Source organism: Accipiter gentilis, chromosome Z (assembly GCF_929443795.1).
Source record: "Accipiter gentilis chromosome Z, bAccGen1.1, whole genome shotgun sequence".
Taxonomy (NCBI): Eukaryota; Metazoa; Chordata; class Aves; order Accipitriformes; family Accipitridae; genus Astur; species Astur gentilis.
In genome coordinates, this window is record NC_064919.1 from 28,268,916 (window position 1) to 28,288,140 (window position 19,225).

Below are 19,225 nucleotides of genomic sequence, written 5' to 3' on the forward strand. Positions count from 1 at the left end.
ACAGCTGTGCTGTAAAAAAAGCAGTTGTGTTAAATACCTGTGTCACATTTCCCTGTCAAAATGGTTGATTGATGAACTTCAATATGCTTATTGTCTGCAACTGGTATCTGGATTTAATTTTTGAGAGAAAGAAATATAAACAAGTATGTCCAAACTGAAATCCTTTTGTAACACAGAAACAAGACAAAACCTCAGTTGTGTGAAAGACACCTTTCCTTGACTTTTCTCAAATGAAATTAACAGTGTTGACATTTCAATTATCATCACTGGAAATATGCATGAAATCTTTTAGCTGAAGCAAATAGAAAATTTCACACATCTTATAGCTGCTTTTCATAACTACTTTTCATGCCTCCCTACAACTTTAAGCAGATGCCTCATCAATGATGTGCTGAGGTTACCTTTATAATCATAAATGTTAGACACATTTTTAAAATGGAAGGTCAGAACCTGAACAAAAGGACAGAAGTTGATTTCTGTTTCCTAGTAGTGAATAGCTTCAACAAGCCATAAACACATAATTATACCATTTGCACTCTTTTCAGAAGTGTCACAGTCATGTATTTTAAGAGCCTGGGAAATGAACTTTTCTTTGTTGCTTGAAGCAACTGTATCATTCAAAGTTAATTTTTCTACCCAATGAGAAAACAGGATTTAAAAAAATTTGTTATTTACCTTTCTTTTGAAGCTACAGTTATGAAAAATTACCTAAAAAAAAAGAAATTTTGATGTTATTCTCTCTGGAACACTAGCATGTGGCTTTTCCAGATCAAAATACACTTACTCAAACTCTACAAGCTTATGTTCCGAAGTGAGTGATTTCCATACGTTTCATTCCTACAAATGTCTGAGTAGGAGCAGTCACCAAACTAAGCTTGTGGATGCTGAGCTTTGCAAAGGGAAACTAGAGAGTTCAAGGCCACCCTGGTGCATCTAATGGATCCACCCTCCTTTAGTGGGCTGTTTGCCATGCTTAGGCAGAATGTTAGTGTCAAACAGAGTTCAGAAACAAAATCAGCTTGAATTTCTCAGATGTGTAGAAAGAAGACAGTTCCATAAAGTCTTCCACTGGGATTCATCAGCATTTTTCAGAGGAAAATATGCTGTGGCATAACTTTGTAGAGTCTCTGTGATACTACTGTAACAAGACAGTACAAGCTTATTGCTTAGTAACTGTCCTATTTGCTAAAATGTATGTTCCCTGTATAAGAAAGAGCCTGGCTCATTGCTAGGTGCCTACATTCAAAAAAAGAAGTCTTGTGCAGTTGCACATTGAATGTTCATACTTTATTAGGGGAACTGATAGAAAAAATGTAAACACACTTACACGTAAAGTCTAGAAATGTGAAGCTATTTTGTTTTTGCAGCTTGTTCTTGCCCTCTTTGTGCTGCAAAATAACAAACCACCTTTTCTTGTAAACAGCTTTCTGGAGGAAACTGGCTGACTGTGGCTAGCAGCTAGCTGGACAAGTTAAGTATGAATGGCAAGATATTTATGTATGGAAACATGGTACCTATAAATGTTAAGTTTCAAGACCTTTTTGCATTTGGCATGGCATGACTTCTTGGGGAGACCAATACTCAAATATAGACACTGTTTAATTCTATGGAACCAGGTGCAAATTTTTTCATATATTTGCTATTAAATATGCTACCATGCCTGTGAAATCAGTAGCAAGTAAAAATCATTTGGTACTAAGGGTGCAAATGAGTTGGCAATTGCTACCTGAGACCTAGTATTTAAACTATTAAACTATGAAAGTTTTCAGCGAAGTGTATGTCGTCATTGCCTTTTGGTTCTCACCATAACACAGTAGTAAACTAGCCGGCAGCTACAATTTCTCATAGAGTTCAGCATTCTTTTTCACTTTGCTCATCAGTTGTATTATCTTGCACCCCTTTTCCTTTTAGTCAATAACGTTGAAATTTTCAAATGGAAGAACAGCAAAAATTGTTAATAAAGATTAAGTTAGTTTATTCAAAACCATCATTTGCCATTTGGAGGGAAAATGTGTCTGTTTTTCTGCTCTTGCAATCCTTATATTCCTTCTGTCATATATATAAAAAAATCACAGCACAGATTGATGTATAAAGTGCACTTTCTGTTTGGTAGGAATAAAGCGTAAATTTCATTTGATGTGTAATCACAAAAGTAATAATATTGTTAGTAATTTTGGTAGCACAATGCTGCAAAAGGATGAAAAAGACATAAATCATTTACACATCAATTCCTATTCTGTTTTTAATTTCTAAATGCATAAAAATATGTATTTCCCGATCAGCATCCTGTTTTTAGGAACTGAAGGTAAGAGAACCTAGGATTAAGATATCACAACTGTTGGTAACTATTTATGGTATGTGCTGAAAAAAGGAATGAATGAAAAAATAAGCCTGAGTGATGGTGGTACAAGTTTTTTTTCTCTTCTTACTATTCTCCTCCTTTACCCTGCTTTATGAAGTACAAGTACCTGAGAAGAGGATTTTAGTTTCATTTGCCAGTTCCCTATAAGATTGCATTTAGTGATGTCACAGTTGGTTGCTATAGAAATTATTTTCATTTCTAGAAAACTGAGGCTAATAGGGAATTTGGAGTCCAGAATAAGCTATAGGAAATGAGGAATTTTTTAAGTCTTTCTCTTTTCTCTAACACAAATGATAGATTTAAAAAAAAAAAAAAAAAAAAAAAAAAAAAAAGTAGACTAAATATTCAAAATTATGGTAAACTTTGTCTCTAATAGCCCTTACATCTGTTTATTTGGTAGTATTATCTAAGAAGACAGAGATATAATACATCGTAATGGGACTATAGTGATTTAAATTTTATACAAAAACCACACTTCTGTCAACCATTAAACAAGCAAACAATAAAACCCAACTCCCCCTTTATTTTTTCCTATCACTAGTGTTTGTTCAGGAGTGGAATATGTAAATTGTCTTTATAAAGATTTTCTAGCATTGAGGAAGCTTTGAGTGACTTTCAATTACTTCATTTAATATGACACACTGTCATATGTTAGATTAGTATCTTCATCTACTCCAGAGATCTTTATATATTATAGCATCAGTGTACTAATTAGACCTTCCTTACACTATACTATTTATTTTTAAAAGGTTGAATGAAGATGTCTTAATGTCTGTATGTTGACATAGGGGTTTTGACATATTTTGACATATTAAAATGCATTATAACAAAAATATTTTAAGGACATTTTAAGCACAGGTCATTTAGTAGCATCCTTAACAGCAATCTCATACTGATAACACAAAATTTGGGAAAACAAAAATACCTAGAGGAAAACTCTGGCTACCTAACTTTGTTTGTAGTGTGGACAAATGTTAAAATATATTAGCTTCTCTGTTCACAGCATAAGCTTGCATTTAACACAATTTATTTGTTGCAGAGGTCCCCTCCGCAGGACCTGCTGAGGGACTGTTATGGATGCACGCACACTCAAATCCTACAGGTATTAAAGCTCAGATTTATTCTTCAGTAAAATTTAGTTAGAACTCCAGTTATAGTAGTGAACTGCAGGCTCAATGGTGTAAGGGGAATTAGTACTACACAGGCGACTTAAGAATCCTTGAGATGTGAAAGTGATGACTCAAAATGCGCATATCACTCACCTAAAAGCTGAGGGCTCTCTCCCTCGAGGAGTTACCTCAGGCGGTGCCCCAACCCGAGGGGGAGTGCCTGACTGCAGACCCGCTGCTCCAAGGAGGACTGATTCCAACATGTCCTCCGGTGGGACCCCGTTTATAGCCCTGTCCAATCTGACCTGTGGTCATTTAATCCCTATTGGCCAGGAGGGTCACTTCAGTGTACCTGGCATGTCTCAATTGGCCAGTTCAAATTTCAACCTGCGGCTTCCAGGGTTTAGGGGTTTTTTTCCTTTCCCTTCTCCCTGACTGGAGAAGTTTTGTTTCCTGCTGGCGGGAGGGGGTTGCGCAGGTGGGAAGTGTACTGCCACAGGCACTCGCACAGATCTTGGTCTGTCACAATCCCATATGAGTTCCAGCTTGGTAATGCAAGTCTTTACATCCTATGCCCATGGCTCTCTTTAGATCTACACCTTATACCTAGCAGTGGTGTGTTCCAGTGCTGTTTCACTATTTTGACCCCCACTCATGAGACTGCACTGGCAAGGAAGCTCCAGGGCTAAAGCTAGCTGTTGCAACTTGAGCTAATACTCCCTAGCTGGATCAATAAGAGGTTCATGTGGAGAGGAGAGTGTCTGTCTGTTATCTGGTGTACTTATGGAAGACACTTTTTATAATAGAGCTGGGTAGTACTGACAGCAATAAATTTCACATAAGAGTCTGGATTTCTAACTAGATGCACCTGTCAGATACTTTGATACTGGTTCCTCAATAAAATTGTCTGTTACTGGGCAGTAATAAATGGCTCGCAAATTGGATCCAGGAAAATTAATAACTGAGAATTTAAATATTCCAGCTATCTGGGCATAATAGTTCTAATATTTAAAGTGTAGTTTATATTACCAGGTAACTCTTTAGATATTCAGGCATTTGATAAGCATTAATTACATGACTTTGTTATAATAGTTAGATATTATGATTTGTGTTGCATGACTTTTATAATGTTAAGATTTTGCATTTTATTTTGGATGTCAAGACGTAACAACACAAGAACAAAAAAAGTTAAGGACTATGTCAGGAACATACGGTTTCCTACCTGTATATTTCTACAGTTGTAAAACTGGATTACTTGGAAAGGAAGAAATGTTAAAACCACTAACGCACACAGAGAAGATACTCAAGTCATTCCCTAGACTATACCTGTTCATAAGATAACAGCACTGAAACAGAAACATGTTTTGTTCAGTAAGGAACCAAATGTCTTGTTTCGTACTGAGTAAAGGCCATTCTAGTAATAAAAGTGATCACAAGCACTGCAGGGGGAGTGCAATCACCAGGAGGCTGACAGCATCTTTCAAGAGTTGTTGCATGTTTGTAGGAATTGAGATCCAGATCCTCCATAGAATCTCTAGGGTGAGCTGGAACAAGACATTCCATATTTAAAATGTGTGGGGAAAAATGCTCCATTTTCTGTTTATTTAGGATTATGGTTTTTTTCATTTTTCATTTGTATTTCTCACTTGTCTATCTCCTCTGTTGTATTACTGGTTTAGATCAAAAATTTCCTTCAGAATTTATGGCTAATGTTAAACTGGCAAGTCTGCTTATAGAGAGAGACGAAAATATCTCACTGCTAACTTCTTGAGTTTAGTGGTCTGATACTGCTCAGTTTTGGATGACTAGTCAAGTTTATGAAGTGTCATTACTTTCTTTCACGCTTTCTGACCCTCTATCAAAATTGTATCCTTTCCTACATCCTGACATCATATCTCATAATAGATGAGGTATATTTCTGTGGCATTGTAGAAGGATAATTAAGGAAAGTGCAATTTATTTTTTGGCCTTATGAAGGGAGTATTCTAAGTTATGACAAGTCTATTGGTTCTGGAGGGACTTGTGTAGCTGCAAGAAAAATGAGCTCTCTGGTCAGTAGTAAGCATATAATTATACTTAGGAAGTATATATCAGTATTCTGTGTACTAGTTAGTAACCATTCACCTATATTTCTGGAGTCCTTCTCCTTTGGTTTAATTATTACTTAATATTACAGACAGACATTTGGAGGGACCAGCTGAGGTTAAGGGCTTGGTGTCAGTCAGCCTCAGCTTAAGGCAATGTGAAAACATTTTAGGATAATGTCTTCCTACTGAAGATGGAGTGAAAATGGAAGTAGATTTAGACTCATAATTTGATGAACGGGGCAGTAGGAGAGGTAGAAATATCTTTCTAGCTTGTCTCTGTTCTAACCATTCTGCAAATACCCTGATCCCCTCTTCTATAAAGCCATAATAATTCCTCTAACTGTCCAGTGTATTTTTAAAATTCACACGAGAGATTATGTGTTGATCACTATAGTGCCTCACTTAGAACTATGAACAGTAGCAACATGCTTAACAGACTCCAAAGTATGCTTCTCAACTGGCATATGCATCTTTTTATTTAAAAAAAAAAAAAAAGAAGTAAATGTTTGCAGATGCGACAAACCTGTAGGTGTAATGCTGTTGAAATTCCACATAGGCTAATAAACAAGTGGTGGTGACTGCATTTACAGTGCTACCCAAGTGTTCACAAAGTTCATGATTCTGTGAGTGTCCAAAACCAGTAGCCCAACAGAGGTGAGACAGTTGCAGCTCTGTGTCCCTAAGTCCAGCTATTAGCATTGCTAAACATGTATTCCCAGTAGGCACACATGTACACGTATGCCTAATATATACATGCATATGTACATGGCCAGTCACACAGAGAAACACATAGAAAACAAAAAACACTGCACTTGCGCAGAGAATGTCAGTAGCCTCATCCTATTCTCCTCTCTGGCTGATCTGGGTAAAAGCCTGTAAGTAGAAAAAAATATACATTACTATACATATATTGAATACAGATCTCTTCAGTAACTGACCTAGACAGTCGACCCAGCAAACGCCCTTTGGATCCCCACTCTGCTCAGCAGCTGATCCCTGCACATAGGAAGTACTCACACTCGGACATGCACTCACACACACACTACTCATACTATGGATTCCGCTACTGACTGGCCTTGTACACCCAGTCTAATCAGCAGCTGGCCCTTGAATACATTGCTTTACCAGTGGCATCACGCACAAAGATATACATGCAAGAGAAGTCTCTCTACCAGCTGGTCCAGCCCAATGACCTTGCTAGTAGCCTACCATGAGTCCTTGTGACTGCTCCAGCTGATGGCTTGGACCCCTGGTGTCTCTAGTACCCACCACAAACTTATGGCCACTTTGACACTGGGTCCTCAGCCTATCACCCTATATGCCATCTCATTCAGCCTCAGGCTCACTAGCAATATCACACTGACATGCATATCCATACAGTACACACATAACCAGGTCTCTCCAGCTGCTGACACCACAGACATACATGCCCCTGTTGTGTCTGTCTCTGGTTGCTGGCACTCACCCCATCACTGCCTGATGCCTCTGGGGTCTCCATGCACATGGAGATGAACCTCTTATCACAGAGCCTAATGCCTGCTTTCTCCATGAACTTACAGCAGGGAAGGTCTCAGCTGTGATAAACTATATATAAAACTGATGCAATGTTTCCTACAACATACTTGCATTACAGAATTGAATAAAGGGCCAACAAGGGTGAAGTAAATTTGTGGCATGTGAATATGGAAATAATACTCACATTTTCAATTCAAATAAAATTTTAACTGTTCCTAAATGGAATTGTTGACCTTTATGAAGTGTTAAAAAATGTAGGAAAAAATTATTTTATGTTGTCCCAGAAGTGCTAAAGTCCCTGTTATTTATTGTCACCTATGGGACAGAAAGCTTAGTCTACTTTTTCAAATGGCATCTAAACAACACAATTGGTAGAATGTGTATTAATTACATATAAAGTCAAACTATGTTCAAGGACTGCAAGATATCTTTTCTTTCAGTGTCAAATATTAGCTGACATCCTTTGTCTGCCTCTTTCCAGCACTTGTAAATAATGTCATTTTCCTATTTTCATCTATAAAACTGACAGCCTAAGCATTTTCTGCTTTCTGGTATACATGTGTGTTTAATGAAATACTCCTTTTTTAAATGTGTTTGCTCAATCACAGGTACTACATGCTCCATAATTTTCCTCTTATATTATAAAGGATTTTTAAATATGGTTTAACAAATTCTGTGGCTTTGCATTTATTTAGCTTTTTAGTTATTATTAAATGAAAAGCACAGTTTCCTGGACACAGGAGCAGGATCTTCCTTAGGTGGATTTAAGTCACCTTTGAATTATTTTGTTGCTCTCTCCTGTGACTGTGCCACTTTACCTAACATATGTCCAGTTATTATTGTCCATGATGGAAGCACAGAATTTTGTACTCTTGTGAGTTGGACAGACCCTGCCTTCCCTATGTATGGTATTTAATATGAAATCCATAAACTGTAGTATGATATACACTTTTTTGAGTTTTTCAAAGCCTGAAGTACTTCTGTTAAAATATCAGTATTATCATTCTAATTTTAAGGCAAACATTTGTGTTTAAAAAAAAAAAACAAACCACCAACAAAAACCAAAACAAACAAACAAAACAAAAAAAAAATCCACAACCAAACATATTAAAGAATGTTAGAAATTGTCCCATCAAAGAAATACCCACAGTTAGAAGGTAAGAAAAATTTTTAATGAAATACATTGATAACTACCAGAGCTACTGAAAAGCTGAAAATCTATTACACAAAAAGAATATATCAGAAGTAAAATTATTTTTTTAAAAACTGTATTCACAAAGGCAAAAGTCTTTTTCATTCAAAAAACTTTGCAAATATTTTTAAAGTAATGTTATTTTTTTAAACCTTGCAGAGCTAATATGACTTATTTTTGTCAGCTTTAATAACATTCTCTAATTCTCTCCCATTATATGCAACTTGGATACAAATTGAAATTGACAATTTTCCTATTACATTACTTCAATAGCTAATGTGGAATGAAGTAAATTTCAGCTATATTTTGGAATTACACTATGAATAGTCTTTAAATTGTAGAGGAACAAATCTAGCACATTTTAGATTTGCTTTTTTGGATTTTATAAACTTCAGAAAAGACTTGTGTTTTCATTTTGTATTCATGTCTTAGACTTCGGAAATCAACTTACTGTCATGGAAGATATACACCTGTGTCCCTAGATCCTCAAAAATATCCCAAAGATCCACCCCTATACTGTATATCACAGAAAGCAACATTATGAACATATGCCAACTAAGTTGCTCAGGAAAGTCATGGGGGGGAAAAAAAGAAAATGCTTTGAGGGCATCACTATAGGGTCATAGAATTATAGGACCATAGAATTTACAGTGGAAAAGACGCTTAAGATCATTGAGTCCAACTGTAAGCCTAGCACTGCCACTAAAGTCCAACTGTAAACCATGTCACTAAGTGCCATGTCTACACATCTTCTAAATACCTCCAGGGATGGTGACTTAACAACTTCCCTCAGCAGCCTGTTCCAGTACTTGATAACCCTTTCGGTGAAGATCTTTTTCCTAATACCCAATCTAAACCTCCCCTGCCGCAACTTGAGGCTGTTTCCTCTCATCCTAGCAATTGTTGCTTGGGAGAAGAGACTGACACCGATCTCAGTACAACCTCCTTTCAGGTGTTATACCTAGTTATGAGGTCTGCTCTCAGTCTACTTTTCTCCAGGCTAAACAACCCCAGTTCCCTCAACCACTGCTCATAAGACTTGTTCTCTAGATCCTTCACCAGCTTTGTTGCCCTTCTCTGGACACAATCCAGCACCTCAGTGTCTTTGTTCTAGTGAGGGGCCCAAAACTGAACACAGTACTCAAACTGCTGCCTCACCAGTGCTGAGTGCAGGGGGGTGATCACTTCCCTAGTCCTGCTGGCCACACTATTTCTGATACAAGCTAGGATGCCATTATCCACCTCAGCCACCTGGGCACACTGCTGGCTCATATTCAGCCAGCTGTCAACCAGCACCCCCAGGTGTTCTGCTGGCCAGCTCTCCGGCCACCCTTCCCCAAGCCTGTAGTGCTGCATGGGGTTGTTGTGACTGAAGTGCAGGAACAGGCACTTAGTCTTGTTGAATCTCATACCCATTGATCCAGCCTGTCCAGATCCCTCTGTAGAGATTTTCTACCCTCAAGCAGACAACACTCCCACGAAACGTGGTGTCATCTGCAAACTTATTGAGGGTGCACTTCATCCCCTCTTCTAGATATTGATAAAGTTATCAAACAGAATTGGCCCCAGTACTGAGCCCTGGGGAACACCACTTGTGACCTGCCACCAACTGGATTTAATTCTGTTCACCACAACTGTTTGGACCCATCCAGCCAGCCAGTTTTTTACCCAGCGAAGAGTATGCCTATCCAAGCTATGGGCAGCCAGTTTCTCAAGGAGAATGCTGTGGTAAACAGTGTCAAAAGCTTTACTAAAGTCCAGGTAAACAACATCCATAACCTTTCCCTCCTCCACTAGGCAGGTCACCTGGTCATAGAAGGAGATCAGATGGTCAAGCAGGACCTGCCTTTCATGAACCCATGCTGACTGGACCTGATTGTTTGGTTGTGCTGTACCTGCTGTGCAATGGCGCTCAAGATGATCTGCTCCATAACCTTCTCCAGCACCAAGATCATGCTCACAGGCCTGTAGTTCCCCAGATCCTCCTTCTGGTCTTTCTTGTAGATCGACATCACCTTTGCTAAACTCCAGTCAATGGAGACCTCCCTGTTTTGCCAGGACTGCTCACAAATGGTTGAAAATGTCTTGGTGAGCAATCCCACAATCTCGCTCAGTACTCTTGGGTGCATCTTATCTGGTCCCATAGACTTTTGTATGTCTAAGTGGTGTGGCAGGTCGCTAACCACTTCTTCTTGAATAATAGGGCTTCATCCTGCTCCCTGTCTCTGTCTTCTGGCTCAGAGGTCTGGGTAGCCCAAGAACAATTGGTTCTACTATTAAAGACTGAGGCAAAGAAGGCATTAAGTACCTTAGCCTTTTTATCATCCTTTGCCACTTTATTTCCTCATGCAACCAATAAAGGATAGAGAATCTCCTTAGTCCTCCTTTTGTTGTTAATGTATTTAAAGAAACATCTTTTATTGTCTTTTACTGTGGTAGCCAGGTTAAGTTCTAGTTGGGCTTTGGCCCTTCTAATTTTCTCCCTGCATCACCTCACAACATCTCTGTAGCCCTGAGTTGAATGCCCCTTCCTCCAAAAGTCAAACTCTCTTCCCCTCTGCCCTGGGTTCCAGCCAAAGCTCTCTGTTCAGCCAGGCCTTCCTTTTTCCCTGCCAGCTTGTCTTTCAGCACATGGGGACAGCCTGCTTCTGCATCTTTAAGATTTCCTTCTTGAAGAATGTCCAGCCTTCCTGGACTCCTTTGCCCTTCAGGAATGCCTCCCAAGTGACTCTGTTAAACAGGCCCTTAAACAGGCCAAAGTCTGCCCTCTGGACATCCAAGGTAGCAGTTCTGCTAAAACCCCTACTTACTTCTCTGAGAATCAAAGATTCTATCATTTCATGACCACTGTGCTCAAGATGGCCTCCAGCCATCACAAAACCCACAAGTCCTTCTCTGTTCACAAACAACAGGTCCAGCTGGATGCCTTCCCTAGTGGGCTAACTCACCAACTGTGCTAGCAAGTTGTCTTCCACACATGTCAGGAACTTCCTAGACTGTTTCCTAACCACTGTATTGTATTTCCAGCAGACATCTCGCAAATTAAAGTCTCCCATGAGAACAAGGGCTAGTGATTGTGACACTTCTCCTAGCTGCTTACAGACTATTACATATGCCTCTTCACCCTGGTTAAGTGGTCCATAACAGAATCCCACCATGATATCTGCCTTGATGGCCTTTCCTGTGACTCTTACCCATAAGCACTTGGCCCTTTCATCACCATTGTCAAGCTCTAGACAGTCAAAACACTCCCTAACATACAGGGCTACTCCACTGCCTCCACGTCTTTGCCAGTTCCTTCTGAAGAATTTATAGCCATCCATTGCAGCACTCTAGTTGTGTGAGTCATCCCACCATGTTTCCATGATTACAATTACATCATAGTTTTCCAGCTGCATAATGGCTTCCAACTCTTGTTGTTTGTTGCCCATGCTGCATGCATTGGTGTAGATTTATTTCAGTTGGGCTGTTGATCCTGCCACCTTATATGGGGGAGAAGCCCTAATTTCTGTGTGACCATTTTCAGGTATTTCTGTGGTTTCTAACAAACAACAACCCTTGCGTCTTTGCTGCTGCATGGTTCTCCATCCCCTACCTCCATTGACATGGCTAGGGTGCTGTGCACATTAGTACAGGGACATTTCAAATGTGCTCCAGTGTACTCAGCACTTTGTGGAGCAGACTGAAGGACCTCAGGAGCACACCGTCCATCAAACATTGGCACACTGCCCCCAGGCTTATCTCTAGTGAGCCTGCTTTTATTCCTTTACCCCTTCAAATCTAGTTTAAAGCTCTTTCAGTGATTCCTGCTAACTCCTGCACAGAGATCCTTTCCCCTCTTTGAGACAGGTGCATGCCATCTGTTGCCAGCAGGCCTGGTGTCGTGTAGACCAACCCATGATCAAAAAACCCGAAATTTTGCTGGTGACAGCAGTCACGGAGCCAGGTATTGTTCTGCTGGGTCTTCCTGTTTCTTCCAACATCATTCCCTGCAACTGAAAGGGTAAGGGTGAACACTGTTGTGATCCTGATCTCTTAACGAGTCATCTCGAGGCCTTGAAGTCTCTCTTGATTGCCCGTGGACTTCCCTTTGCAATTTCATGGCTGCCTACATGAAAAATCAATAATGGACAATAATCCAAGGGCCATACCAGGATAGGAAGTTTTCTCATCAATTCTTTAACACAGACCCCAAGGAGGCAGCAGACTTCCCTAAGAAGTGGATCTGGTTGTTATCTTGTATTATGTCAGAGGACCTTTTTGTAGTTTCCAGGCTTCCTAAGTGAATGGAATGGGGCTTCTTTACTCCTTATAGTACTTCCTGCCACTTTTATATCTCTTTACTTCTCATACTCATTGCTTTAACCTTCCTCTGTGCTTTGGAATAATTTCTTTTTGATTTCTTTACTCCATCTGATTGTTTCTTCTATCACATTATCTCCTGATAAAAAATGAACCTGTAATCTGCTGCTTGTCAACTGAAAATGACTGCCTCAATTGATTTTAAAATGTTCTTTATACAAACTGAAACAAATGGAATAGTTAAGTAAAACCACAGAGCTCTACTTTAAGTACATTGAGGATATTTTAAGAGCTTTCAAATACTCAATTGCTGTGTAGTTATCTCTGAATTGTGACCAAAAGGGGGGGGGGGGGGGGGGAAGTAATATGAAAAAACAGCATCTACTTTGATGAAAGCTATTTCTAGTCATTAAGAAAGTCTACAGTATTTTCTTCTCCAGTACCAAGGTAATCCTGAACATGCTGCTAACAAATTGTACACTCCTTTCCATTTATTTCCATGAACTTAATTGGCCATTTTAAGAAAGAAATGGCCTTTTATGATAAGAACAAGATAAAAGCAAGTAATTGATTGAAATGCATGGGTCCAGCTAGCTAAAACCACTTTCAACTAATGGAAACCTGCACAGAAGGTATGAAAGCTTCAGCCAATAGCAAAAAAAGGTCACATCATTATTATTTTATTTTTTTTTAGGAGGAATGAAGACAAAATGTCTTGGATGTCAGTTATGGACTCCACAACTTAAAGAAAGAAAAGATGGGGAAAACAAACAGTGACACTTCAAAATAATGTTGCAACACACTTGATTATTTCAAGCCACACTGGATATATCATGGAAAATTGATAATATTTAAGAAGCTTTCTCTGCTATTATTATGCTGTCAGCACAAGGCTATTTGATGTGGATGCATTTAAGCAAGTTTTTCAGTTTTTTCAAGAGTCAGTACGTACAGTATGCAAACAACATTTCAATAGGTTTCATGCAACAGGCAAGCCAAGCTCCTGAGAACAAAAATGTCTTCTGAACAACAAAAGAGTTTTACTCGTAAACATTCCAAAAGTACAATTTAAAACACAAGCTTGCATAGCTGAGACAAAGGAATTATCTGCACCTCACCAGCTATTTTTTTTGCAGACCTAGTGATAAAAAAGACAAAACTTGAGGAAAATAAATGATCTTTGTCCTTCTGCAAGTGCTTCTGTGTCATTTGGGATTTTGCACACTAGAGAAAAAAGCAGAACAGAATAGGTCAATTTCTATTCTACATAAAGCACAAATGTATCATCCCAGGAATTTCTTAGTGCCTTATATGTGATGTCCACCTTCTTGTTTGAAGTTTCTTCTGTGCTTTCCATTAATAGTTACTTAGGTTCATCTTTGCAGGTACAAAGCTACAAACATTGCAATAATATCTTATACAATGTGAGAGTGTTCAGCCCAGAAACAGAGCTGTCATGATGTAATTCTTTCTCTCATAAAAATGAAACATAATCCAGAATTTTACATGTTTTTTTATGGAAACTCCACTAGCATGCAAGAAATGTGGGCCAAAATAAGGTAGCTCCAGGCAGCCATGCTGCACATTATGAAGATAGTGACATTCAATTCTGTCAGAGCAATAGGAACATAATATCATGACCCTCAACTCAAACTGTTGGCACATCTAGGAATAAAAGACCTGTGATATTACAGACACTGGGAGTGAAAATTGGATAAGGATTCTGTTCATGCTAAATTATTACAGCTGAAAACAAATGCAGTGGTTAAAAAGCATATCAATGAAAGCATTTAAAGTAACTATATATATGATGGGGCCAGATCTGCATTTTTGTCTGGGAAATCAAACTGTTGACTAGAGATGCAGAAAAGGAAAGGAGCGTGAATTCTGTGACATGTTATTGTCTTTAGGATTGTGACTAATGCTACTGTGCTTCAGATATTTGCTTTCAGATGTCTACTGCTTTTGACAGCTGTCACGGGGAGTAAAAGAAACAGGCTAGCAAATACATTCTGACACCAATCTGTACTAATCAGCTGGCATTCAAATAAGAATTTATGCTTCTCTAAAATGCTTCAAATCATTGTTACACAGAGATGAAAATGTAACCACTGAAAACCTAAGCCTCAGCTGATGTTCTGATATTGTTTGGAGCAGCCAATACATTATGCAAAATGTGGATTCATTGTCCATTCAATGGGCATTGAAGAATTCCCACCTCCACATCACAACACGGATGGGATAATACGCTAACAGTGCTTTTACGTAAACATTTCAGTTTGGCCTAGGAGTGTGCATTTGCCATGATTCTCCTGGTCACATCCACTGTCATACTTTTGGTTCACATCACAGGTGGGGCTGGGAGGTTAGGACCTGATCTGATCCTGTAAGCAACTAAACCTGTGCGCTGCAAGATCTGGTGCTCCCTCATGGCTAATGAGTATTTGGTCCAGATCACCAAAGACGCTACAAAAAACACACCACAAACAAAAAAACCCAAACGCCCAATATGCACACAGCGTGAACACTTAACACTAATTCTCCCATTTTCAGATGTGCTCCTACTAGGCCACATTCTTCATTAGTGTGGACAAAAATTGTACCATCTCACAGATTTCAAATATTTTACGAAAATAATACTTAAATACACTATTACACAATGTGGATGAAATAAAGACAGGGTATCATGTTGTCTATGTACTCAGTTCTAAAAGGGGAAAAAATAAGCTGTTAAGTATACTAAATATGAATTGCTTCAAGTTCTGTTTGTATTTTGTAAAGCAAGCCCAAATCTACTTTGCATGCATCTAATTCTTCATTATGTTTATGAACCACACTATAGCACTTAGTAATTTTACAAAAAAGATTAATCTCACAAAAGACTCTTTTTCACAATTTAGAGGCAGATAAAGCCACATATACTCTGACTGTTACAAAAGTAACACACAAGAAACACATTTTTCCTTTGTTCTGAAGACACAGGTGGCACTTTTTTTTCAACAAATGTTTGGATTATGGGTATTACATTTGGTTCTCACACTTCAGCCAACTTTTAAAATGTAGTGAAGTTGTGTCTTTTGATGATGTAACTCATATTGTGTTCAGTGATAAATGCAAATTAAGTATTCTGAAACATGCACTTTAAAGACTAATCAACTAAAAATTAAGTAATCCTAATATCAATATTCAATTCCCATAATTTCCCATATGGATTATGGAATGTTAAATTTTGTAGACATGGAAAATGTGAGGGGAAGGGAGGAGTTTATTTTTGGTTATGACTTTACCTGATGCCATGGAAATTGATGTTTAAGTCTCACTGACTCACTTCACACGTACCTTCACATACATCTAATAATAGCCAATTTCAGTATCCATAGGCTTGGCTTGAGTTCAGAAATTACTCAAGAATATCCAAATAAATCTGGTAAGTTATGTATTACTGATGTTGTCATAAAAATAGAGGTCTAAAAATGACCTCAATTACATAGTTATACCTAGGATTTCATACAGGAAAAAACTGTACCAGGCTAATATACCTTTAAAATGCTGTTACAATGTGAAAATAATGATCTGTACATCTAGTATTATGCAATCTCAACTAAAACTAGAGGTCTCAATGTTTACAAGAAATATTATTCTAACTGCATATTGTGATTGGCTTCACATGCTTTCACAGTTCAGATCAGGCTCTCCAGATCCCTTAAAAAATTTAAATATCTACTGACACTCAGTGGGGACTAGAATAGTGCTTGATACTTCATGTATTTTTTAGTAGCTATCACAGCCCCTTCCTAACAGATTCTAACAACACTGGTCTGATTATAAACATATTTTGATAATTTTCTTTCAAAATACAGTGGATGTTCAGACATGTATCTGCTTTTACGTGACCTCACTCAAGAAACAACGAGCCAAGTTCAATTCTCTTCAGAGCTTTCTTCAGAGCTGTCAAGACATTGCATAAAGCACTATGGATGGGAATATCTCTGTTCCTTCTAGCTGCTTTGTAGAGTACAAGAGAGCCAAGCCAGAGAATAGATATGTTAGTAATAAATAGATATTTTTATTATTAATGATGTTACAAAAACAACAAGGATGTGCTACCTTTCACAATTATGAGGACTAACTTAGGCATTGAAGACTATTGCACATAAAACTGTGCCATTTTTTGTTCCCACATTTTTTATTTGTCTTGTCTTTCCACACATATCAATAACCTCTGCAAAGTTTTTTCCAGAAAACCTACTTTTTGTTGTTGTTGAGATGACCTCAGAAACTTTATCAATCTGTAAAATAGATGTAACAGTAGTAACAACATAGTCTGTAACAGTCTTAAAGCATTCAAACTAAGAGCAGTAATCAGTACTGGAAATATAACTTTCAATTTTTCTATTCTCTTTCTTTTAAACAAGAAAGATGAAGTAGTCTGTGAATGACTCCAACCTGGTTAGGGCATATGGATACAGGAAAGAAAATGCATTATGTCAACTTCTGGTGGTTCCATGTAATTCTTGTATTTTCCAGTAGAAATATAGACATATTTATGACAACATTGTCAAAAAGTTTTAAATTGCCTTCACTGCTGCTTTTTGCTTTTAATATAATCTTTTGACTCTCTTAGGCCCACAGATCCATCTTTTGATTCACAGGGGTGACTGTTATTTATTTTGTCTTTTTTTTTCCAGTTATGATAAATGGAACTGAAATAAACAATACTGTGGAGTGCAAGTTTTACATGAAGTCTCATTTCCTACCCACTTCATGTCACGTAGAATTGTGACCATAATGCTTGTGCAATCATTTCACTCTGACATGAATCAGTGGATTTCTGTGTAAAGGGTGTAATTGCAGCTACTACAGTTGGGAGTGCGTGCACAGCTTGAAGTGTAAGGTAATGCTATTGCAAATAGTACAGATTTGCATATAATATATACAAAGCAGGTGACAAGAGAACAATACTGGGATGATTTGAGATTTAGATTAGTACATTAACTGGTTCATCAAACACAAAGCAGTTGCACATACAAAGAAATCTCTAGTACTTTGTATCGTGTTGTAATTTCATGATTTTATAATAATGCCTTGTTAGAAGGAACCTGTTTAAACCTGAGTTATTAGTAAAGAGCTATGGCATCCACCCTTGGGTTTTGGCATCTGCTTTGTAATACTTTTGCCTGAGGACTCTGTATTGTACTTGAATGTCCTCTATTAATACAAACCATAAATAAAACTGGAAAATATTTCAGAGCTAGAAGAAATAAAATTTTGAAAACCAGGAAATGGTGTTTGTCATTACTTGGTTTTCCATATTTTGGATGTACATGAATAAAAACTAAATACTACAGAATTTTCTTGCTCACACTGTTACAGACAGGTTTTTTTAAAATTCTTTTGCATCTTTTATTAAAGAAGTAGACTCGCCATGTAAAGTGTGCTAAAAACAAAGAAATTGTTTGGCATATTTTCTCTTATTCTGGGCAATGTTAACAGCCCTATATCAGAAACAATAAACATCAAAAGAGAAGCTACAGGTACTTGAAAAATAGGTACACATTACAATGGAAAAGGTAACACATCTCTTTTCCTAAAAATGGGTGCAAACATTGCACTCATTTTTAAAAAGAGTAGAAAGGAGTATCCTGGGAATTATCGACCTGTCAGTCTCTCCACTGTGCCTGTGAAGGTCAAGAAACAGATACTCCTGGAAGCTATGCAAAGACACATGGAGGACAAGGAGATGATTCGAGGTAGCCATCATGGCTTCACTAAGGGCAAGTCTTGCCTGACCAGCCTAGTGGCTTTCTATGATGGAGTGACTACATCAGTAGACAAGGGAAGAGCTACAGATGTCATCTATCTAGACTTCTGTAAGGCCTTTGACATGGTCTCCTACAACATCCTTTTTTCGAAAACAGAGAGATATGGATTTGATGGGTGGACTGTTTGGTGGATGAGGAATTGGTTGCATGGTCACACCCAGAGAGTATTGGTCAATAGCTCAGTGGACGAATGGAGATCAGTGACGAATGGTGTCCTTCAGGGGTCTGTATTGAGACCAGTACTGTTTAATATCTTCATCAATGCCATAGACAGTGGGATCAAGTGCACCCTCAGCAAGTTTGCAGGTGACACCAACCTGAGTGGTGCAGTTGACATGCCTGAGGGACAGGATGCCATCCAGAGGGACGTGGACAAGCTTGAGAATTGGGACTGTGTGAACCTCAAGAGGTTCAACAAGGCCAAGTGCAAGGTCCTGCACCTAGGTGAGGGCAACCCCTGGTACCAACACAGGCTGGGGGATGAAGGGATTGAAAGCAGCCCTGTGGAGAAGGACCTGGGGGTACTGGTGGATGAAAAGCTGGACATGAGCTGGCAGTGTACACTCGCAGCCCACAAAGCCAACTGTATTCTGGGCTTCATCAAAAGAAGCATGGCCAGCAGGTCAAGGGAGGTGATTCTCTTCCTCTACTCCACTCTCATAACACCACACCTGGAGTACTGCATCCAGCTCTGGAGTCCTCAGTACCAGAAAGACATGAACCTGTTGGAGTGTGTCCAGAGAATGGCCATAAAAGTGATCAGAGGGATGGAACACCTCTCCTATGAAGACAGGCTAAGAGAGTTGGGGTTGTTCAGCCTGGAGAAGAGAAGGGTC